Genomic DNA, 26559 nt, shown 5'->3' with positions numbered 1-26559 from the left:
AATTTAATTTTTATAAATTCAATTCCATCTCTATTTCGATAATTCACAAAATCCAAAACATGACCCATTACTCCATTTACTAAACCTCTTTCCACATGTAAATTACGTTGTAAAATTATACGACAATTTAAAGATGCATACAGAGTCTTTTCCATACCAGCAGTTTTAGATATTGTCTTCTCTAAAGAATCCAATTTTGTTTTCAACTTTTCAGACATAACAATAGTTGCTCCTTCATGTTCTATTTTATCAATAGCTTCCAGTTTCACAATATCTTGATTTTCCAACTTTAACATTTTGTTGTTGAAGATTGAACATTCTTTCAGAGTTGGCATCAAGCATATGACAGATTTGTTTTCAGGAATTTTCTTAAAAATATTCTCTGGGAGAATATTTTCATTCGGAAACAAATTTGAAATTAATCGTCCATGTAAAGCTTCTTTGCCATGGTCAGTTAGTTTTCCAATTCTTACATCTTGTAGAATATTTTTATAATCTTCATCCTTTGCTTGTCGCATATTTTGAAGCAGTTCTGTATATTTATATTTGAAATTTAACCATATATTAACATTTCCAATGCTTCCTAAGCACTTCCTGGTATCTTCATGCGTAAGCATTTTAAACACTGGCTGTCCTTTTCACTGGAGTTAGTTGCAGTAAATCTCCAAAAACGATGATGTGTTTGCCTCCAAATAACACATCATACTCTGTTTTAAGAATTTCTTGCATTCTTAAATACACAAAAGCAAGCATTACATTTGATACCATGCTTACTTCATCAATGATAAGAAGTTTCATTTTCTTTAGGACTCTTGAAACTTCACAACAAGCTTCTCCAGATAGCTTGTGGTATTGTAATTTGTTATCATGCTCCACTGGCAGCATCAATAAGCGATGTAAAGTAATCCCTTTATTGTTGTGCGCTGCCAACCCAGTTGGAGCAGTAACAACACAAGAGAGCGATGACTCCGTTGTTTTCTGCAAATATATTGCAATCGCTTTAATCAGGAAACTTTTCCCAGTTCCTGCTTCTCCACTCACATATAGTCGGACAGGTACAAATGATGTACATGAGTACTCTTTTTTCTCATGACATAAACCATGCTCAATGTGTTCTGTGACTTCGTCATATATTTGTCTCTGCTCAACGTTTAGTTCTTTTTCCAAATCTTCTAAGTCAACTCCATCCTCCTGAGCTTGTTCCATGGCTCTTTCAACTTCATACATGGCAGTGGCAGCTTCATTTTGTATAATTGGTCCTCCTAGTGGATCCTGACTCAATGAAGCAGAACTCTGACTATCTTGAGAACTGTCTCTAGCAAACTCTGCTGCAATTGTAGTTTCTAGCTGAATTTCCTCGTTCAACATTTGCAGATAATTTGAAAAAACAGGACATTCTATCGTATCCTTGGTTGCATTGAACAAATCTTCATAAGTAAGAAAATCTCCAAGTAGTTCCTCTTCTCTACGCCAAGGCTTAAAGAGTTGCAAAAAAGCTAAGTAATAAAATTCTCTTTTGTCTGGAGAATCACAACTCAATTTTCGATGATTAATCAAATGGCCTTTTCTTTGTTTCACTAGGCAGCCTTCACAACCAATTACAGCATATACACCTTTATTGATGTCTTCTGTGACGTTCTTTTTAAAAATATAAGTTTGCAGAACTTCATAGAGACAAGCATTCTCAAGGTGAGTACTTCTATTTGGATAGTATGTATCCAACATGTTTGTTTTCAAAATATCTGTACTGTTCGGTTCTTTCTCCGCCAAATACTCTATTTCTTGTACAGATTTCAAAACTCGGTTTCGTGTTGCAGCAAGACCTAGATTCACCCAAATGATGGTTCTAGATTTGGCATATAGACTTGCTGATGACAACCGATCAGAACATTCATATGCTCCAATTTCTCGATGCGACAACATCTTCAGACTGTAACTGTATAATTTCTTGCTTAGACTCTTTTCATGTGAAATTTCCTCCCACATTTCCTTCAGTTCCGTCTTTTCTGATTTTGTGATGTAAGACATCACATATCGAGCCACAGCAATAGAGTTGTCAGCCACATATTGAATATCCATGTTAGCATTCCAAATGGACAAAATGACTGGGTTGTAGTCATTTATGAATTTGGATTCCTCATTTCTTCTTAGGTTGTATGTATTTTTGGGTGATTTCCTTGTCACAGTATGTTGCAGTGAAGACATAAAATTGTTGACTCTTCCTTTCAATGTTACTGGGCGTGGAAATGCAAAACGACATTTCGTGTAGAACTTGTCCTTGGATTTGTATTTTCGACTACAGTATTTCCCACAACGATGGCTTTGAAAGTGTAAAACTTGGAGTCTTAAATTGTTTTCTTCTGCACTTTTCGGAACAGCACATGTAGAATACTGCTCAATGAAACTCATCACTTTCTCATCTGAATCTGTTCCAAATTTAGGTGCATCTTTAATCCATAGCAGCATATGTATATGAGGAGCACCTCTTGCTTGATACTCCTTTCTCCAAAAGAAATCCAACACCTCTCCAAGTGGAGGATTTATTTTGTTCGTAATAAAAGACATCATAGCTTCAAACCTATGATTGAAATACCTGCATACATTAACAGGATCCAAAGAGCACAGTTCTCCAGGTGTCTTGTATTAAATATTTTCAATATTTTTATTTGCCTCTCGTAGAAATTCAAGTAAATCTTCCCAAACATACTCAGCACAGCTAAGAGTGAGGAACCATGTAGGAGTTCCTAAGTTTCTTAGCATACATTTCAATTCCCCATGACGACGGTACCAATACTCGTTAGTACCACACTGACATGCCTTGAGATTAATTAGCTGAGAGTCCAAAACACTGTCTTGCAGTTTCACTTTATCCATAAAATCCCTTGCCGAAACATTTTGTAGATGTGTTCCACTTTTGAGTATATGGTTTACTGCATAGGAAAGTCCAGACAAGTCACTCTCAAACAGTAGATGGAACAAATATGGAATGCATTGACGAAACCTTGGATCTTCTTCATATAAGCTTGAAGTCCGGTATTCAGATGCAGGAATTTGAACAGGTCGGTCGTCATATCGTCCACCTTCACCTGTTGGAAATAAATGTGGAAAACGACGAGCTTCCAAACTTTCTTCCCATACACTAATGGGACTTCCTTCGGCATTTTTCATCTGAAACAAGTCAATAGCATTCCCCATTACTTCTTTGGAATGCAATGGATGAACACTATAATGTTCATACATTTCTTCACTTCTAGAGACATCAACTTTTTCTATTTGCCCAGCAGAGACATCAGTGTAGTCTTGAACAGTTGTTTCCTCTTCTTCCACATACACATTTTTATAGTACTGATTATTTTTTACCAAATACAACGTTGCCTTTTTGACTTTCCTAACATCTACTAATTCTTGCCAGATTTTCTTACTTTTTGTCGGAACACCATTAACTAGAATAACCAGAGGTTCCTCTTCTACTTTTTCGACACCAATTGTATCAATATTTTTCTTAAAATCTAGAGGCTAATAAACAACTCTCCCCTTTAATCCTCTATGTAAATCGGTAGGAGGCAATTTCCCTGTCTTAGGCTCCATGCGAACAATAGCCTGAAAAGGATGCACACATTGAATCAGAATAGACTCATAGGTATTTAAATCCATCAATTCAGAAGGAATGTCTACCAACTCCATATTATTATAAACAGCTCTAGCAGGCATTCTGTTTTCGTTTAATTTATTATAGCAATATGTACAAATACATTGATCAGAGCCTAAATCAAAACAATTTTCAACCAACAAATAAGTTGCAAAATCCTTCCACTCATTATTATTTATCTTTTTGCTTTTTACATATAAATCAACTAATCTAGTCTGATGCTTATAATGAGTTTGTCGACAACACACACAAGAACAATTAGGCCTTTCACTTGAATTGACCTTAAACTTTATAATTTCATTTTCAAATTTTTCTGTACTTAAAATCTCTACATTCTCTTCTACATTACCTTCTATTACTGTATCAATTTCTGCACTGACCTCTTTTTCACCAAAGTAACAAAACTCAATTTCATCACAAATGTTTTTGACATCTAATTCAGTTCCATGCAAAAGAGCACTGTTTAACTGTTTTAGTTTAAGTGCTGGACTTTTTGCATAGTACAACCTTCTCACTAATTTCCTCACGTTATTATGATGCACTGCTAACATCCTAAATGGTGAAAAACACTCTGACATACTTTTCTTGAAAGACAATCCAGTGAATGTCCTTGCAAACATGTTTTTTCTCTCACTCTACAAGGATCTAACTCTTGTAAAATGTTCATTTTTTGTTTCTTACTTTTCTTAGTATATGTCCGTAAGAAAGTGCGAAACAAATCAATTGATTCCTGTCGGATACTACAAATACTACTACGACTCCATGTATACACTGGAGCCTTAGGACATCTCCCTAAAACTTCATCAGGTAACACCTCTTCTGTATTTCTAGGCACAATCTCTTCTTTTTCAACTGGACAACCGTCCTTCACCTCATATGCTCGACCACTGGTGTCAACTGCATGCACCAAATCATTATCCCGAAAGTAACTTTCTTCATTAAAAAATGGCTCAGAACTTGAACTATGCTTCCATTTTCCAGAAAAAACATCACAGAAATTAGTTCGATTAATTACTCTCCTCCACTTACATTTTGTTTTGAACACATTGATTACCTTATCAAGTGTACGAATTCTATTCATTACTAAACTAAACAATTTATTTTTCACTTTAAATGCTTCATCCACAATCTTAACTATGTTTTTTTTTGTAAAAAGCAGTCTTTTTTTATACCTCTTTACATTTTTTATTAAATTAGATACAATTCTGTTGTAAAACATTCGTCTACGAATTTCTGAAAATTGTTTGCATCTTCTTTTGCTATGCAAAATATCATCTCCTTGTACAGGTCTAACATTTTTAGAAGGACATCCTGTCTTTTTTGAAATTACAGGTGTTTCATTAATCTTTCTAAAAAAACTTTTTTTTCTTGACGTTTCAATAATTTCTTGAGAACATTTTTAGTTTGCTTACCAGGAGCATTTTTCTTTTTCTCTGAAGATTTTATTTTGGTTGGTTCTTGACTTTCTTTTGCCTTAGACCTTAATTTTCTTTTATACATTTTTTCTCTTCTTGATTTAGAAGGCATCTTTTTGTTTGTTTGTATAGATGATTTGAATCTGTGGCAAACAAAAAATAACATATTATAGACCACTACAAACATATTACATATCAATTACAATAAGTAAACAATATTAACACTAGTAGACAACAAAAGGCTCATTTACATTACATATGTTTTGCTTTGTGTCAAAAATTATTTACTAATTAATGTTATATCTTGTTTATATATAGGTGGCTTGTTTTTGGCCTGTAGATACAGTGAAATAATTTGTGCAGAGACACACACACTGCTTGCAGAGACAGAGATGGTAGATTACATGTAATATCGTGGACATGTGCCTAAGATCACACAAAATCTATTGCATTTTCAATGCTTGTTTTCTTTGGTTCCATCAAGAAAGCATTCAGATGTGTCACACATTTGCCATAAATTTAGAATGTTAGCACATTAGTTGCTCATTATATCAAGCTTCACTCACAGTGTGATCTTAGGCGGATTAATAAGATTTTAGATATAATGTACCATGTCTGTCACTGCCAACAGTATGTGTGACACCAAGGGCGAGATCTATTGCATTTTCAATGCTTGTTTACTTTAGTTCCATCAAGAAGGCATTCAGATGTGTCACACATTTGCCATAAATTTTGAATATTTGACATTAATGCTGGTCCAGAGATATTGTAAAGGTTTCATTAGCATATTTACAAGCCGCTTGCGCAATGTTAGATTTAATTTACCATGTCTGTCTCTGCCCACAGTATGTGTAAGGTGAATCAAGCTTCAGTCACAGTCTGATCTTAGGCACATGATCAGACTGTTAGATATAATGTACCATATCTGTCTCTGCCGACAGTATGTGTGACTCTGCGTAAGATCACAGTGATGGGTGAATCAAGCTTCAGTCAGAGTCTGATCTTAGGCACATGATCAGAATGTTAGATATAATGTACCATGTCTGTCTCTGCCAACAGTATGTGTGACTCTTCCTAAGATCACAGTGATGGGTGAATAAAGCTTCAGTCACAGTGTGATCTTAGGCACATGATCAGAATGTTACATACAATGTACCATGTCTATGTCTGCCAACAGTAGTTGTGACTCTGCCTAAGATTACAATGATGGATGAATCAAGCTTCACTCACAGTGTGATCTTAGGCAGATTACTAGGATTTTAGATCTAATGTACCATGTCTGTCTCTGCCAACAGTATCTAAGATCAGATAAATGGGCGAATCAAGCTTCAGTCACAGTGTGATCTTAGGCACATGATCAGAATGTTACATATAATGTACCATATCTGTCTCTGCCAACAGTATGTGTGATGCGGCTTGTAAATATGCCAATGAAACCAATACAGTATCTCTGGATCAGCATTAATGTCAAACATTGCGCACGCGGCTTGTAAATATGCTAATGAAACCATTACAGTATCTCTATACCAGCATTAATGTCAAACATTGCGCACGCGGCTTGTAAATATGCCAATGAAACCAATACAGTATCTCTGGACCAGCATTAATGTCAAACATTGCGCACGCGGCTTGTAAATATGCCAATGAAACAATTACAGTATCTCTGGACCAGCATTAATGTCAAACATTGCGCACACGGCTTGTAAATATGCCAATGAAACCATTACAGTATCTCTGGACCAGCATTAATGTCAAACATTGCGCATGCGGCTTGTAAATATGCAAATGAAACCATTACAGTATCTCTGGACCAGCATTAATGTTAAACATTACGCATGCAGCTTGTAAATATGCCAATGAAACCAATACAGTATCTCTGGACCAGCATTAATGTCAAACATTGCGCACACAGCTTGTAAATATGCCAATGAAACCAATACAGTATCTCTGGACCAGCATTAATGTCAAACTTTGCGCACACGGCTTGTAAATATGCCAATGAAACCATTACAGCATCTCTGGACCAGCATTAATGTCAAACATTGTGCACGCGGCTTGTAAATATGCAAATGAAACCATTACAGTATCTCTGGACCAGCATTAATGTTAAACATTGCGCACGCAGCTTGTAAATATGCCAATGAAACCAATACAGTATCTCTGGACCAGCATTCATGTTAAACATTGTGCATGCGGCTTGTAAATATGCCAATGAAACCAATACAGTATCTCTGGACCAGTATTAATGTCAAACATTGCGCACACAGCTTGTAAATATGCCAATGAAACTAATACAGTATCTCTGGACCAGCATTAATGTCAAACATTGCGCACACGGCTTGTAAATATGCCAATGAAACCATTACAGTATCTCTGGACCAGCATTAATGTCAAACATTGTGCACGCGGCTTGTAAATATGCAAATGAAACCATTACAGTATCTCTGGACCAGCATTAATGTCAAACATTGCGCACACAGCTTGTAAATATGCCAATGAAACCAATACAGTATCTCTGTACCAGCATTAATGTCAAACATTGCGCACGCGGTTTGTAAATATGCCAATGAAACCATTACAGTATCTCTATACGAGCATTAATGTCAAACATTGCGCACGCGGCTTGTAAATATACCAATGAAACAATTACAGTATCTCTGGACCAGCATTAATGTCAAACATTGCGCACGCGGCTTGTAAATATGCTAATGAAACCATTACAGTATCTCTGCACCAGCATTAATGTCAAACATTGCGCACGCGGCTTGTAAATATGCCAATTAAACCATTACAGTATCTCTATAACAGCATTAATGTTAAACATTGCGCACGCGGCTTGTAAATATGCCAATGAAACCATTACAGTATCTCTGGACCAGCATTAATGTTAAACATTGCGCACGTGGCTTGTAAATATGCCAATGAAACCATTACAGTATCTCTGGACCAGCATTAATGTCAAACATTGCGCACGCGGCTTGTAAATATGCCAATGAAACCAATACAGTATCTCTGGACCAGCATTAATGTCAAACATTGCGCACGCGGCTTGTAAATATGCCAAAGAAACCATTACACTATCTCTATACCAGCATTAATGTTAAACATTGCGCACACAGCTTGTAAATATGCCAATGAAACCATTACAGTATCTCTGGAACAGCATTAATGTCAAACATTGCACACGCGGCTTGTAAATATGCCAATGAAACCATTACACTTTCTCTATACCAGCATTAATGTTAAACATTGCGCACACAGCTTGTAAATATGCCAATGAAACCAATACAGTATCTCTGGACCAGCATTAATGTCAAACATTGCGCACGCAGCTTGTAAATATCCCAATGAAACCCATACAGTATCTCTGGACCAGCATTAATGTCAAACATTGTGCATGCGGCTTGTAAATATGCCAATGAAACCATTACAGTATCTCTATACCAGCATTAATGTCAAACATTGCGCACGCGGCTTGTAAATATGCCAAAGAAACCATTACACTATCTCTATACCAACATTAATGTTAACCATTGCGCACGCGGCTTGTAAATATGCCAATGAAACTAATACAGTATCTCTGGACCAGCATTAATGTCAAACATTGCGCACGCGGCTTGTAAATATGCAAATGAAACCATTACACTATCTCTATACCAGCATTAATTTTAAACATTGCGCACAATGCTTGTAAATATGCCAATGAAACCATTACAGTATCTCTAGACCAGCATTAATGTCAAACATTGCGCACGCGGCTTGTAAATATGCCAATAAAACCATTACAGTATCTCTGGACCAGCATTAATGTCAAACATTGCGCACACGGCTTGTAAATATGCAAATGAAACCATTACAGTATCTCTGGACCAGCATTAATGTTAAACAATGCGCACACGGCTTGTAAATATGCCAATGAAACCAATACAGTATCTCTGGACCAGCATTAATGTCAAACATTGCGCTCGTGGCTTGTAAATATGCCAATGAAACCATTACAGTATCTCTGGACCAGCATTAATGTCAAACATTGCGCACGCAGCTTGTAAATATGCAAATGAAACCATTACAGTATCTCTATAACAGCATTAATGTTAAACATTGCGCACGCGGCTTGTAAATATGCCAATGAAACCATTACAGTATCTCTGGACCAGCATTAATGTTAAACATTGCGCACATGGCTTGTAAATATGCCAATGAAACCATTACAGTATCTCTGGACCAGCATTAATTTCAAACATAGCGCACGCGGCTTGTAAATATGCCAAAGAAACCATTACACTATCTCTATACCAGCATTAATGTTAAACATTGCGCACACAGCTTGTAAATATGCCAATGAAACCATTACAGTATCTCTGGAACAGCATTAATGTCAAACATTGCGCACGCGGCTTGTAAATATGCCAATGAAACCAATACAGTATCTCTGGACCAGCATTAATGTCAAACATTGCGCACGCGGCTTGTAAATATGCCAATGAAACCATTACACTTTCTCTATACCAGCATTAATGTTAAACATTGCGCACACGGCTTGTAAATATGCCAATGAAACCAATACAGTATCTCTGGACCAGCATTAATGTCAAACATTGCGCACGCAGCTTGTAAATATCCCAGTGAAACCCATACAGTATCTCTGGACCAGCATTAATGTCAAACATTGTGCATGCGGCTTGTAAATATGCCAATGAAACCATTACAGTATCTCTATACCAGCATTAATGTCAAACATTGCGCACGCGGCTTGTAAATATGCCAAAGAAACCATTACACTATCTCTATACCAACATTAATGTTAAACATTGCGCACGCGGCTTGTAAATATGCCAATGAAACCATTACACTATCTCTGGAACAGCATTAATGTCAAACATTGCGCACGCAGCTTGTAAATATCCCAATGAAACCCATACAGTATCTCTGGACCAGCATTAATGTCAAACATTGTGCATGCGGCTTGTAAATATGCCAATGAAACCATTACAGTATCTCTATACCAGCATTAATGTCAAACATTGCGCACGCGGCTTGTAAATATGCCAAAGAAACCATTACACTATCTCTATACCAACATTAATGTTAACCATTGCGCACGCGGCTTGTAAATATGCCAATGAAACTAATACAGTATCTCTGGACCAGCATTAATGTCAAACATTGCGCACGCGGCTTGTAAATATGCAAATGAAACCATTACACTATCTCTATACCAGCATTAATTTTAAACATTGCGCACGATGCTTGTAAATATGCCAATGAAACCATTACAGTATCTCTAGACCAGCATTAATGTCAAACATTGCGCACGCGGCTTGTAAATATGCCAATAAAACCATTACAGTATCTCTGGACCAGCATTAATGTCAAACATTGCGCACACGGCTTGTAAATATGCAAATGAAACCATTACAGTATCTCTGGACCAGCATTAATGTTAAACAATGCGCACACGGCTTGTAAATATGCCAATGAAACCAATACAGTATCTCTGGACCAGCATTAATGTCAAACATTGCGCTCGTGGCTTGTAAATATGCCAATGAAACCATTACAGTATCTCTGGACCAGCATTAATGTCAAACATTGCGCACGCAGCTTGTAAATATGCAAATGAAACCATTACAGTATCTCTATAACAGCATTAATGTTAAACATTGCGCACGCGGCTTGTAAATATGCCAATGAAACCATTACAGTATCTCTGGACCAGCATTAATGTTAAACATTGCGCACATGGCTTGTAAATATGCCAATGAAACCATTACAGTATCTCTGGACCAGCATTAATTTCAAACATAGCGCACGCGGCTTGTAAATATGCCAAAGAAACCATTACACTATCTCTATACCAGCATTAATGTTAAACATTGCGCACACAGCTTGTAAATATGCCAATGAAACCATTACAGTATCTCTGGAACAGCATTAATGTCAAACATTGCGCACGCGGCTTGTAAATATGCCAATGAAACCAATACAGTATCTCTGGACCAGCATTAATGTCAAACATTGCGCACGCGGCTTGTAAATATGCCAATGAAACCATTACACTTTCTCTATACCAGCATTAATGTTAAACATTGCGCACACGGCTTGTAAATATGCCAATGAAACCAATACAGTATCTCTGGACCAGCATTAATGTCAAACATTGCGCACGCAGCTTGTAAATATCCCAGTGAAACCCATACAGTATCTCTGGACCAGCATTAATGTCAAACATTGTGCATGCGGCTTGTAAATATGCCAATGAAACCATTACAGTATCTCTATACCAGCATTAATGTCAAACATTGCGCACGCGGCTTGTAAATATGCCAAAGAAACCATTACACTATCTCTATACCAACATTAATGTTAAACATTGCGCACGCGGCTTGTAAATATGCCAATGAAACCATTACACTATCTCTGGAACAGCATTAATGTCAAACATTGCGCACGTGGCTTGTAAATATGCCAATGAAACCAATACAGTATCTCTGGACCAGCATTAATGTCAAACATTGCGCACGCAGCTTGTAAATATCCCAGTGAAACCCATACAGTATCTCTGGACCAGCATTAATGTCAAACATTGTGCATGCGGCTTGTAAATATGCCAATGAAACCATTACAGTATCTCTATACCAGCATTAATGTCAAACATTGCGCACGCGGCTTGTAAATATGCCAAGGAAACCATTACACTATCTCTATACCAACATTAATGTTAAACATTGCGCACGCGGCTTGTAAATATGCAAATGAAACCATTACAGTATCTCTGGACCAGCATTAATGTCAAACATTGCGCACACGGCTTGTAAATATGCAAATGAAACCATTACAGTATCTCTGGACCAGCATTAATATTAAACAATGCGCACACAGCTTGTAAATATGCCAATGAAACCAATACATTATCTCTGGACCAGCATTAATGTCAAACATTGCGCTCGAGGCTTGTAAATATGCCAATGAAACCATTACAGTATCTCTGGACCAGCATTAATGTCAAACATTGCGCACGCAGCTTGTAAATATGCAAATGAAACCATTACAGTATCTCTGGACCAGCATTAATGTCAAACATTGCGCATGCGGCTTGTAAATATGCCAATGAAACCATTACAGTATCTCCGGACCAGCATTAATGTTAAACATTGCGCACGTGGCTTGTAAATATGCCAATGAAACCAATACAGTATCTCTGGACCAACATTAATATCAAACATTACGCACGCAGCTTGTAAATATGCCAATGAAACCATTTCTTGGATATTCAGTCTCTACATAAGCACGAATCCCTGATAGATTGAGATTTGGAGATTTCATCTCACTTTGTAGAGACGGAATGTCGTTGGGTGCAATGGATGGAGTACTGCTATATAATGTTAGTCCAGGTGGATGGATTTCGTTGGGAGTTTTGTTCAGTTCAGATTGGTTCCCCTGTCTCTCATCCATGTAACGACCACAGAGTTCTAAATCAATACTGGACAACATAGATAGTTCCACTGCATCCTGCTCCATCTGTCCCACTTTCTCATTTTGCTGTTTTACTTCTAGCTTTGAAGATGTCAACTTAGGGAGCTCTCTGTCAGTAGAAGCTGGCATAGTACTTGTCTCCTTAGAGATTAGTAGAAACCTTGCGTTTGAGTCTTGAGACAAATCAGACTCAAAGGGAAAGTCTAATTGTGGTAGCGACCCCTCATCCTTTGGGGGAGATCTTTCCATTTCCTTTTTTGCCGAATTTTCCCAAATTTCCATTAACTGCCTTTGGCCCTTTAACTGCAAGCTATTAGCGTATTTGCTTTGCAAGGGGTTCGATCTTATTAATGTATTTGGCCGCCCTTCGAGTGTTCTTCCAGAACGTAATTTCCTAGCTGACATAATGCACTCTGCAGCTACCTGTCAATCGTTTTATGATTAGACTCAAATTTATGAAAAATTAAAATCAAAGATAAAGAATTTTGAAATGGACTGACACAAACTATATAAAAGTCTATGCACGTGTTTAGGCTGTATGTGCCAGATCCAATGAGTAAATGTTCACAACGCCCAGGATCCGTCAGCTATATCGACTGATCTCAGACTCCTTAATAGCGCTCGAGGACCTTCTGGCATCTATTTTACTGCTATTGGGAAGATTTGCTGTGAGTACTGACTGTATTATGGACTCAGTAACTGAGATTTTGAAAGTCCTAATGACAAAGCATATGGAGAATGGAAAAGTAATGACTACTACTCCAGTAAAGCCTAACACTGTGGAAGGCGATAACATGTTAAGAACAACTCCTGTGAACCCAATTACTGCGGAAGGCGATAACTTGTTAAGAGCAACTACTGTGGTTGGGCCAATGCTCCAGGTAGAAGTACATGAGCATGTCGAAACTTTAATACCATCCTCCACAATAAAGTTGAATGAGAATCAAAGAGACTCTATAATGATGGATGAAAGCTCACGCCACACATCTGATACAACATCAAAGAGTCAAATAAAGGAGGAAAATGGTTCTCTAGTGAACAATCAAACCACGGGAAATGCGTTATTCCCTATCTTTAGTCATGATACTAAGGGATTTAAAAAGGGTAAATGTAAAAAATATAAAGGAAAGAACAGGAAGCCAGTTCGCAAGTATTCAAGGAGACGCCAAAGGCAAGTTATATTTCAACAACATGTAAATGAAGCTTTGGAGGAACTAGAAATCTCTGAAAACTCCATAGTAGACACCATTACGAAAGTGGCAGAGGTTTGCGCCCCCACCTTGACTGTGAAAGACATTCCTGCTGCTAAAATTCCTGATGGAAGAGCCCCAAGTTCAGAGATTAACGAGTCAGAACCACGTGTACCACCAGAAGAAAAAATAAGTAAGGAGACTACGGTAATACGGGCACTTAATCCATCTGCTCCTATTTTTCAATTGCCTTTGGAAGTACCGCTAGAACCAATTAATGTGCCACAAAAAGTCGCTCCAGTATGGGTGGATACACTGACATTGGACTTTTTGCCACTGTTTGACTTTGACCTAACTTTAAACAGGTCGTGGTTGCTTAACTGTCTTAAAGATATTGAAAGTCTAAAATTAATTCAGTCAAGTGACATAGATCTGGTTTCAATTATAACATGTGAGAATGGCCAACGAGCAAGGGTCAAATTCTGCTCTAAAATAATCTCTAATATCATTATACAGCAAGCAGAAGCTTTTCAATGTCGAGGTATAGATGTATTACCATTTACTAGTTTCTGTTATAGAGAAGGACCAACTAGCTCGGGTATTAACCAAAATGTCTTGTCTGCTAGTAATAAGGATTTAAAAATCTGTGTATCAAGGGGAAAGCGTATGGTGTCTAAGATTCAAACATGTAATGAGAACATGATCTCATCTCAATGTCACGATCCCCAGAAATGGAATTGGCTACCTGGAGCATTATCGAGTAATACATCGATGAGTAAATGCTTATTTCAGCATCTTTAACAGACAACTTAATATCATTTCTTGGAATGCTGCAGGTTTATACAATTCCCCTGAGAAATTGAACTATCTCCTTTCTCTGAATGCTGATATACTGTGTATCCAAGAAACATGGTGTAAAGATATACAATATGGGGGGAAAGACTATTTTGTTTTTGAGGCCCTCGCTACTCCATCCAATAGAGGTCATGCAAAAGGGGGAATTGTCTGTTTTTTATCTAATGCTTTCAAATGGCGATTCTCTCATCATGTTGATATTAGTAGACTCTTTCAAGTAATATCCATTAACAATCTAGCTTTAGAAGGTCCTCGAAAGTCACTTGTGGTTATTAATGCATATATACCCCCAGAACATAAATTTAATGCAGTTTTAAAGCGAATGTTCTTGTATATAAAACAGTTGATAGAGGGGCCTGTCCCTCCATATATTCTTCTTATGGGTGACCTGAACTGTAAAGTCTCTAACATAAGCCTAGAGCTATTTAGAAATAAGACAAAGGAAGAAGCGTATAATATACCTCAATCTCTTTTTCCTAACAAAATAAAAACCAACAAAAGAGGAAAGATCTTATTAGAGGAAATAAGCTTGGTAGAGGGGCTTATAGTAAATGGCAGAATGCCCTCTGATGTCCCAGCTAAGTTCACACATGGGTCTTACAAAGGCAAATCTATTTTAGATTATGTTATCACAGACTATGAGACGTACTCCTTTATTCAGGATATTGTGATTACTAACTCTACATTGAGTGATCATAAAATTATTAATATAACAATTTCCCTCCAACCCCCTGTGGCTGACTCCTGGTCTTTGAGTAATACAGGATTTAATATTAAGTGTAATGGAGGAAGATGTTTCTGGGATTCTAGATCCCTAAAGAATGTTCAAAGTATTCTTGCCCAAACCATATTGGAACTAGAGGAATGGCAAGGTTCAGAACTCCTTCAGTTTGAATTACTATCACAGAAACTAAGAAGGATGGCAAAGACGAATAGTAATCCTAAAAACCTTCCACGTCCTCCGCCTCTATTGCTATCCTTAAATAAGGAAGTAAACAAACTCGTTAGGCAACAATACCTAAATAGAACTGGAGAAAACGAACGAAACTTAGCCCTACTTAAAAGAAGAAGGAACAGATTAAAAAATAAATTAAAGAAAGAAAAAGAAGACAAGTTATGGATACGGCTAAGAGAGGCATCTGTCAATAATAATTCTAGAGACTTCTGGTCTGTAATAGGAAAAGGATGTGGAATGAGAATTCTTCCGACTCCAGTTTCTATAGCAGAGGAAGTATGGATGACATTTATCTCTAATCTTTACGCTTCCAATGGAGTGGAAGATAGTAATTTGGAATCTATCCTGAATAAAGATGATAATATAGATCTTCCTACTGAAGAATCTATAGCAGCTGTGATAAGAAGTATGCGCTGTTCCGGAGCCATGGGCCCGGATGAATTGCCCATGACTATGATAAAGCAGGATGTTACTTTATGGAGTAAGATATTACTCCCACTGTTTCGGAGATGTTTTATTACTAAATTAGTCCCCAATTCTTGGAGGGGTAGTATTCTGATTCCCATATTCAAAAAGGGAGAACGGGATAACCCTAAGAATTATCGCTTAATTGCACTTTTAGATTCAATAGGAAAAATCTTTGCAAAATGTGTTCTATTATTAATTATGAAATGGATAGACGTAAATGATATTTTACCTATGCAGCAAACTGGTTTCCGTAAAGAGCATGGAACCCTGGATAATTTAACTGCCTTACAGGGGCTTGTAGACAAATATGTTCGAGTTAGAGGAGGCGGAATATATGTGGCATTCATTGATTTTTCAACCGCGTTTGATAAGGTAGATCGGTCAATGTTATGAAAAAAACTTGCCACAATGGGTATGCCAGCATATCTGTTAGAATTGGTAAAGTCCCTTCACACCAACACATGGTGCAAGCTGCTACTAGGTGGGGAAAGGGGACTTTCCCAATCAATCCCTTCCCCGAATGGATTAAAACAAGGATGCATACTAGCCCCTATTCTGTTCTCCCTATATACAGCTGACCTACCGTCCCAAATAACATCCAGTGGAGGAATAGCCCCAAAAATTGGGGGAGTACCGATATCTGTTCTAATGTATGCAGACGATATACTTGTTCTTGACCTGACTCCGAAGGGCCTGTCAAATCGCCTGCATGCATTATCACTTTTCGCAGAAAAACACTTCATGAAGATCAATGCTACTAAAAGCAAGATTATGTGTATTTTCGGTAAGAAAAAATGCAGGTCTGTAAATTACAACTGGATATTAGGAGGACAGAAATTAGAGGTAGTTAAAACCTACACCTTTTTAGGGAAAATAATTACAGCAAACATAAGTGAGACTGCCCATATAGAGCACAATTCTCGTAAAGCATTGTCACATGGGATGGGATTGTGCTCTTTGTATAATGCTACAGGGAAGAGACACTTTAAATTATTCCTTGATGTGTTTAAAGCTAAGATACCTGCCACTCTCCTTTATGGGATTGAATTAGTGGATATAAAACATTGGGGATTTGTGTCGAAAGTAGAAGGAAAGATCTTAAGGAAAATATCAACTCTAAATACGGCCTGCTCCGACAGTTCATGCAGGCTAGAATTTGGTTTGAGAAGCGGTTGGGTGCAGGGGCTGATTGCCCTTGTAAGATGGGTAGCCTGTCTGGTTAGAGGAAAAAATGGTTCCCTGAGAGAAGCGATTAAAAGAGAACTTTTGGGGGATCTCAATGACTTCTCTTTATTGGTAAAAAACTTTAGAATGGCTGTTGATCTACTAGAGTTGGATGCAAACATCTTGTTCTTATTAGACCCCGTTGAACTTAAGACGAAATTAAAAAATGCATCCTGGGAACTATGTTATAAACTAGATTGGATAGCCCAAACAAGGAAAAAAGATAGACAACCTTTGCTAAATACATACTTGTTTAAACAGCCCCAACAATATCTCATCTGGAACATCCCTCATACAATCAGAAGGCTATGGTTTTTATTGAGACAAGATCTGCTTCCTTTAAATTCTCTTCACGCAAAATGGTACGGTGTGTCTCCTGTATGTAATTTCTGCCATAATAATGTACAGAATCGCAATCATGTTTTGTTTGTATGTAAGGTATTGCGTCCTTTTCGCCTCAAATGGCTAAAACCAATTTGTCTACAGCTAGGAATTTTAAATGTATATACTTTCCTCCATGCCCTTTATAGCCCACCTAATGAAATGTTTTGCTACAGAATTTTTAACTTTTTTAAATGCTTTTTAGATATTTATTAATAATGCACGTGGAATGGCTGAGGACTGCGAGACTAGTGACTGTATGTTCCACATCGCTTTTTCTAGACTGTAAGGTGTTATTTTGTTGATTCTTTTATGTGATGTATATTGTATGTTTTATTTTATGTGGCCCTCATAGAGAGCCAAAAACATAATAAACTTTGACTTGGACTTGCCAATGAAACCATTACACTATCTGTATACCAGCATTAATGTCAAACATTGCGCAAGGGGCTTCCAAATATGCCAATGAAACCATTACACTACCTCTATACCAGCATTAATGCCAAACATTGCGCAAGGGGCTTGTAAATATGCCAATGAAACCATTACACTACCTCTATACCAGCATTAATGTCAAACATTGCGCAAGGGGCTTGTAAATATGTCAATGAAACCATTACACTATCTCCATACCAGCATTAATGTCAAAACATTGAGCAAGGGGCTTGTAAATATGCCAATGAAACCAATACAGTATCTCTGGACCAGCATTATTGTCAAACATTGCGCACGCGGCTTGTAAATATGCCAATGAAACATTACAGTATCTCTGGACCAGCATTAATGTCAAACATTGCTCACACGGCTGGTAAATATGCCCCTCTATATCTTATATTCCAAGTCAATTGGTTCCATTACTGAAATACTTTATGCATCTCCCACACCATTTCATATGGTTTTCTATCTGCTATTCCTATCCCTCTCCATACATTCACTGCTTCCACCCATGTTAAAGGTTGCACAAGGTGCTTCAAAAAAAGGAGCATATTTACAGGTCCAATAAAACCATTACACAATTTCTAAACCAGCATTGAATCCAAGCATAAAAAACAATTTAAAAAGAAGTCTACCTTATAAACACACAGCTAACATTATGGAAAAAGGTAAAAATATAATTCCTTAATTCACACAGACACTCACTGTGATACTTGTCAAAAATCCTTATGCTGTCTATCTTTTCTAAAAGAATCATTGCTCACCTTCAAAAATGCTTTGGAAGATGAAAAACAGTGTCAGTCACAGTCAACAGATATTCTTAAGCAGAATGTCTGAACAATGCTTCCTTCACTTGAGCCAGAGAATATTGGCATAGATTCTTTGTCATTTCAGAGCCATATTCTTGTACCTAACCAATGAAAATTATTCCCTCACAAATTCAACACCAAACTGCACATTTTAATTGGTTGTACATTTCAAGACTTTGAAACTCACATAACATTCACCCTCCCCCTAGTGCTCATTCACCAAGTAACCATGGTAACTGCGCACAGTTCACAAGTTCATCATACTATGTTGCAAAAAAATCCATCAAGGCTGTTTGACCTCTCAAATTAGCTAATGAAATGCAATGTTTGTTTAAATGACTTTTTCTCAACCATTGAAATGACTTCTTACAAAAAAAAAGCATGCACCCTAATTTTCAGTGGAGATTTTTAAGAAAGCTCCAATCATTTCTGGTTATTCAACTGCACTGATTCTCAAACACTTTTTTTTCATAATCAAACTGCCATTTCATTTCCACAACTCATCTGACTACAAGCACATCTACCTTCAATATGCAAAAAGTCTGGTTTGTGGGTCATAGCTATGTCCACTGGAGTCAAAAATACGCAGCTAACAGAGGTATTTACAATCTTGATCTACCAAATGTGGACATTGTATGGATTGGACAGAGAGGATTGAGGAGTCACCAATTGATACCATTGGTAAAATCCTTTATGCATTTACCACACCCTGACCTTATAATTGTGCACTGTGGTGGAAATGACTTAGGCACTTTGACTGGGGTAGGTCTGGAAATGCTTTTAAAGGACATCTTTTGGCAATTGATGTCACTTTTTCCGAAAACTGCCTTGGTATTTTCTAATATATGCCAAAGGCAAAAATGGAACTGGTCCAACCAATTTTGTCCACAGATTGAAAAAGCAAGGAAACATGTAAATAAATGTGTTTCTGCTTTCCTCAGAAACTATGCTATGGGTTCCATCTTCCACAACAACTTGCGTTACAACATGCAAGACATCTACAGGAGAGAAGGTGTGCATTTTACAGATGAGGGGAATAGAGTTTTCCTCTTGAATATAAGACTCTGCATTGGTACCTACTGGTAGGTACAAAAAACACCAACATAACACAACAGCTCTTTTCAGAGCTAACTTACTTCTAAACACTCTACATTATTTTTTTACTCTATTTTTTTTCACTCTTTTTCCCCGTGGTGCGCTCATGGTGCGCGTACCTGAAAGTGCACCTGGGAGCGCGCCCAGCGCTTACCCCGTGAAAATTGCAAAATAAAACAGATTTTTTACCCTTCAGGGTCCTTCTAGGCCAACCACAAAAAACCTAGGGGGTCTGGGGGTGTCTACCCTGCCCCCTTTTACACATTTCCCCCTTTTTCTTTCACCTCAGGTGTCTCGATGTTCCCGAGACACAAGATGGCGGACTCTCCGGACTGTTAAGAATGTTGACAGACACACGACAGCCAATCAGCTTACAGCTTGCGCACTCCCGTAGCACGCCGGGTGCGCTCTCGGGTACGCGTACCGGTGAGCGCTCGGAGCGCGCCCATAGATATATATGTGTTTTAGAAGTTGCTTTTCATAAAAACCACTTGAGCAATTTTTAAATAATAAGGAAAAGGCCCTACTACATACCAGTGCCTATCTATTTGCCAACTTTGGTGTAATTCCTTTCAGCCGTTCAGGCTGTAGCTGTATCTAAAAGTCCTATGGAAAACTGCATGGGGAAAACACATTTGAAACTATTGAAAATTAGAACCAATCAAAATTTAACTTATGTTTTGAATTTGTATGTGATGAAGTATGATTGGTTAAGTATATTTCTTAAATGAGAGGAAAACACAGCCATTTTGTAAAACTCCTGTCAGAGGTACTTTTGAGAGGAATTTTGAGTGCACAATTTCTGAACTTTCAAAAACACAGTACTTACTCTTCTACTTCCAAAAAGGTGAGTTGTAAATTTATAAGGGGAACTATATTGTACACTTTTATATAATTTTGAAAATGTATTCTGTTAGTTATTTACAGTCCTTATGTTATAATTATTGTTAAAGATAGGCTTCAACTCATACAGTGCTTTTTTTTTCTAGTTCCTGCCTGATACTATACACTGCCTAATTAATTAGAAAAAAATCCATACTTGATTAAGCTACTTTTATGTTATGTATTACCAAAAACGATAAATGAAAGTGATTATTTTTTTCTGCTATTTACAGCAAGAAATTTGAAATTAAAATGGAGGAGAGCAAAGAAATTTCATTTGAAATTACTTCAACAGATCTTGATAATGAAAATGTAATGGAGACTGAAAGCAACATTTCACATGGAGAAGATAACTTAAAAGACTTTTTAGATCAATCTCTAGATTAAGAATGTATTCAATGTTTGGATCAAATGGACTGCCAACCAACAGCAATGAACAATTTTCACGAAGAGATTAAATATATAAATGAAAATGAAATACCAGATGAGGACATGCTGCAAGTACTATTAAATTATGAGAAATCAGAACAATAAATTAATAATTACAAATTAAAAATTAGTTGACATATTATTCATTTCTATTTCTAATTTATGAGGTAAAAGCGAAGTGATTGTAGTATAATGTAATACTTAAAGTATAGTGTGCAAAATTTTTATGTTACATAGTAAGTTTACTCATATTTACTGCCCTTCTCCCACTGTATTTTTACCAATGTATATTTGACATCTCTTCTTCATCTCCTGCCTCCTTTCTCTCACTGTCTGTCTCTGATGCACCCTATCGCCGCCATTTTGTGTAGTTTCAGAAAAGAGTGAAATATAAATACTTCAAAACTTGAAAAGGGAGCAGGGTAGAGTGCCCCTCACCCCCTAGACCTACTCAGGAGGTCCCAAAAGGATCTGTTTGTGCTTTCCTGAGAGACTATGGTTTGATTTGAATATACCACAATAACTTGCATTACAACATGCAAGATATCTACAGAGGAAACAATATACATTTCTCAGATGAGGAGAACAGAGTTTTGCTCTTCAATTTTAGACTCTGCATCAGTACCTTCTTATAGGTACTGAAATCACCCACATAACACAACAGCTCTTTTTAGAGCTACCCTACCTCTAAGCAATCCAAATTATTATTAAAAACTATTTTCTTTCACTGTTTTACCCTGTGGTGTGCTCAGGGTACGCGTACCGGAGAGCGTACATGGGAACGCACCCAGCGCATACCCCGCGAAAATTGCAAAAAAAATATGTTTTTTTGCCCTTCAGGGTCCTTCTAGGCCCCCCTCAGAAAACCTAGGGGGTCAAGGGGTGTCTAACCTGCCCCCTTTTACTCATTTCCCCCTTTTTTTTCACCTCAGGTGTCTCGATTTTACTGAGACACAAGATGGCGGACACTCCGGACTGTTTAGAATGTTGACAGACACCCGACAGCCAATCAGCTTTCCCGTGGCGCACTCCCGTAGCGCGCCGGGTGCGCTCCCCGGTACGCATACCGGTGAGCCCTCGGAGCGCGCCTATAGATATATATGTGTTTTTGAAGTACATTTTCAAAAAAAACACTGGAGCAATTTCCACCAAATATAGCAAAGGCACATCTGCGTACCGGTCCCTACAATTTTGCCAAGTTTGGCGTAATTCCATTCAGCGGTTCGGGCTGTAGACTTGTCAGACCGTCCTATGGAAATTACCATGGGGAAAACACGTTTTGGGACCCCCCTTTTTTCTCAGCCCCCATTTCACGAATCCCCCCAAAACTTCCAGGGAAGGAGCGGAGCGGAGCTGGCCAAAATTTTGGAAAATTACACGCAAATTCCTCAACCGGCGCCAGAGTTATTCCCAATAGAATGTTGCGGATTTCCTATGGTAGCCAATCCTAACTATAACTACCTACTGGCGACCGCCAGTAGGTAATATGTGTATATATATATGTGTATTTATATATATGAAATCCATCTACGATATCCCCTGGGAAGATGATATGGTCTTGGTGACAATTGACGTCACCACCCTATATACGAGCATTAAACACAGTGATGGACTTAATGCAGTAAGATACTTCCTGGGGACAAGACCAATCAAATTATGGGCCCATACTCAAATGCTCTTGTCAATGGTTTCAACTTGCTTGAAAAACAATTATTTTATCTTTAATGACAAACTATTCCACCAGACGTGTGGCACTGCGATGGGCACCTGCTTCGCCCCCAGCTATGCTAATTTGCATATGGGCTGGTGGGAGGAGCAGGTGGTCCGGAAGCAGTGTCAGGAGGAATGGGACAACAATATCCTCCATTGGAGTCGTTTTATTGACGACTTGTTTGTTGTCTGGAGAGGCACAATATCTGACTTGAATGTATTTTTGGCCAAAATACAGAAAAACAGTTTGAATTGAAAGTTTACTAGTACCGTAAGCACAGAGTCTGTAAATTTTCTAGACCTAACAGTCTATATAAAAGATAATAAATTACAGACAAAACTTTATAGAAAAGAAACATCTGGAAACACTGTGCTTCATGCCAGTAGTTTCCATCCCACTAATTTGGTGAACAGTATCCCCTATGGGGAGGGTCTGAGAGTACTAAGAAACTGTAGTGATCCCACAGAAAGAGATTGTGCACTGGATACCCTTAAATCTCGATTTAAACAGCGTGGGTATAGTGATAACTGTTTGAACACCTCCTTTGTAAAAGTCAGACAAAAGACTAGAGAAGATGTCCTCTTCAAACACAGAGAGAAGATGAAGAGTATGGCTGAGAACGAATGTAGGCTGATTACCAACTATAACAAACTTCATGGTTCAGTGAGGAAAATACTGTCACGACATTGGCATGTCATTAAAATGATCCAATCTTAGGTCCATCATTAACCAGTAGACCCCTTATAACATTCCGTAAAGCAAAGTCATTCAAGCAAATGTTAGTAAAAACCACGATGACCAAAATTAAGAAAAAGAGCAAGAAGAGTAATTGGATGGCTAGAAAAGATGGATTCCTCAAATGCAGTAAATGCAAAGCGTGTGAACATGGGAAGAATATGAGTACATACAAACCAGGTCTCTCTAATAGGATAAAAAAGATAAAGGGACAATATGACTGCAAGACAGATTATGCCATCTATGTCTTGAAATGTAAATGTAACCTGCAATATGTGGGGAGCACGATTAAGCCCGTCCATCAGCGGTGCTACAACATCTGAGGGCGATAAAAAATGCAGATCGATCCTATCCGGTCGCCCGGCATTTTGAAAGATTTCATGACAAACATGCAAGCAGTCTGTACTACTATGTGATTGATTCAATACCTGCTAATGAGAGAAGGGGGGACAGGATTAAGAAGCTACGCAAGCTTGAATCATGGTACATTGTAGAATTAAATTCTAAAAGCCCATATGGATTAAATATTGAAGAGGGTCTGTATACGCACCTATGAATAGTAATCAGTATTGAAGTGATGAAGAATTTCTGTATTTCTGCTTCCTAGGGAGTGTTAGCCATCTCTTAATTTTAAAGTTTTTGTTATATCACAAATTATAATTTTCCTTTTTTCACTTTAAGATGAACTGAATGTCTCGCCCACTGGGGCAATACTGAAAAGTCTACTAGACTCTGTTTGTTGTTGTTGTTCCACACTATAATATTGAGAATGCAATTTAGCGTTGAGTGGAATGGGAGAACAAAATTTTATTCCTTGTGAATATAAAAATATCTTTGCTATTTAAGCATGTATTTGCACATTTATATGATAATGTAATGAGTACATGGAAAAGGTTAGACGTTATAGCCCACTTGGGCTCGACTGCTTTTAAGAATAGGTTACAATTAACCTTTTCCCCAGAATATTGTGCTTTAATGATGATCGCGACTATTTGTGTTCTATTTATGATATTCTCTGTTGGAATTTAAAAATACTCTTTATTTAGCTAGAAATGGTCATGCAATTATTCACCAAATTAGCGTTCTTAATGCAAATGAATTTTGTTTGTATTGTGGAATTTTACATCACGAACATTGCTAATTAGTCTGTTGTTCAGTTCTATAGTTTTTACGGGCCATGTGATGAGTCACGTGACACCATTGCACTCTAAATGTTGTTTGTCATTTAAAAACTTTATTCGTGATCAAGCCTGCTGGGTCAGGCGAAACGCGTTGAAAAGCGGCGATAAAGGAAAATAAAAAAAGTTTCACCACATTTGATGTCGTCCCCTCTTCGTATCCTGTGTTGAGGCTGAGTTTGGAATATATATATATATATATATATATATATATATGTATATATATATATATATATATATATATATATATATATATATATATATATATATATATATATATATATATATATATATATATATATATATATATATATATATATATATATATATATATATATATATATATATATATATATCCACACCACTCCACTTCCACGAGCTGGCTGCTTGCGCTTTCTCTCCCCAGAAAGAACGTGGAGCACAGACCCAGGTTAGTGCCAGAATTCTTATTTATTTAGCTGTTGTTTTGTCGGCCATTACACGTTTCTGTACTCAACGTACCTTGATCACATGACACGGAAAGATGTCACCTGATTCCTTAAATGCCAACAATTCTCACTTTTTTCATTTTTTGTGATGCAATCTTAAAGTGAGAGTGCTCATATTTTAGTGCAAACGCTACATTGTGACATCTTAGTTGTAGTATTGGTACAATACCAGACTGCAATTGACCTCTTTACAAGTTTGTACAAATGGTTTTATCTGTTAACTTGTGCAATTTTGCATAGACATGTGCAAATTACGCAATAGAGTACATCACTGTGCAAATTTCTGCTATTTTTGTGTAAAACTCGAAATGGTTATCACAGTATAAATACCATACGTATTTTGGGACCCCTATTTCTGAGCCCCTATTTGACGAATCACCCCGATCTTTCAAGACAGGAGCTGACCTGAGTGAAACATTAGTTTTTAAAATTTCATGAAGATTCGTCAAACGGCACCAAAGATATTGGCAAAAGAAAAAACGATGTCTGAATAGAAAAAAGGTCCTAACTATAAGTACCTACTGGCCGCTGCCAGTAAGTTATTTATGTATATGTATATATATATTCACTGAAAAAAACAAAGGTTATACACTATATATAGTTAGGAATTAGCCTTTAAAAAAACCAATGAAATTCACTAAAAAAAACATAGGTTTTAGGCCTTATATAGTTAGGAATTAACATATAAAAAACCATTGAAATTCCTCCTATATAGTTAGCTGGACATTTTATTGACATAAAACCCAATGAAATTCCATATATAGTTAGTTGCAATAACTATATATCGCGCACCCGCAATCCACTGCTGATGATGTCACATATTACATCATTCATGACATGGTCAGTGACATCACTGATGACATCACTGATGACATCATCCAGTGACTGTGTGTTTCTGTAAAGTTTAAATATGTTTTACATATTGAAGAATGAGTGGATGTATAAGTGTGTGGATGAAGGATTTAGTAGGTGCGTGACTGACTGAGCGAGTGAATGAATGTGTCTTACTGAATGCATGGGTTAATGACTAAACTGTCTGAAAGTGTGCATCAATATGTCTGTTGTTGTGCAAGCTGCTGCATGTGTTGATCAGTAGCTATATGAGTGGCTATATAGCTTATTGATTGGTTGCCCAAGTATTTGTATGGAAGACTGAGTGTGTGTGTAACTGGCTGGGAGGCGAG

The 26559-nt window shown here is 37.4% G+C and overlaps 1 pseudogene; it reads right to left on the bottom strand.

Moving 5' to 3' along the window:
* The window catches only part of LOC147692359 (uncharacterized), a 56226-nt pseudogene extending 43557 nt beyond the window's left edge, over positions 1-12669 (bottom strand).
* Between the last annotated feature and the right edge of the window lie 13890 nt (positions 12670-26559).

This window comes from Lissotriton vulgaris, chromosome 9, assembly GCF_964263255.1.
Source record: "Lissotriton vulgaris chromosome 9, aLisVul1.2, whole genome shotgun sequence".
Lineage (NCBI taxonomy): Eukaryota > Metazoa > Chordata > Amphibia > Caudata > Salamandridae > Lissotriton > Lissotriton vulgaris.
This window is presented reverse-complemented; position numbering and strand designations above follow the sequence as displayed.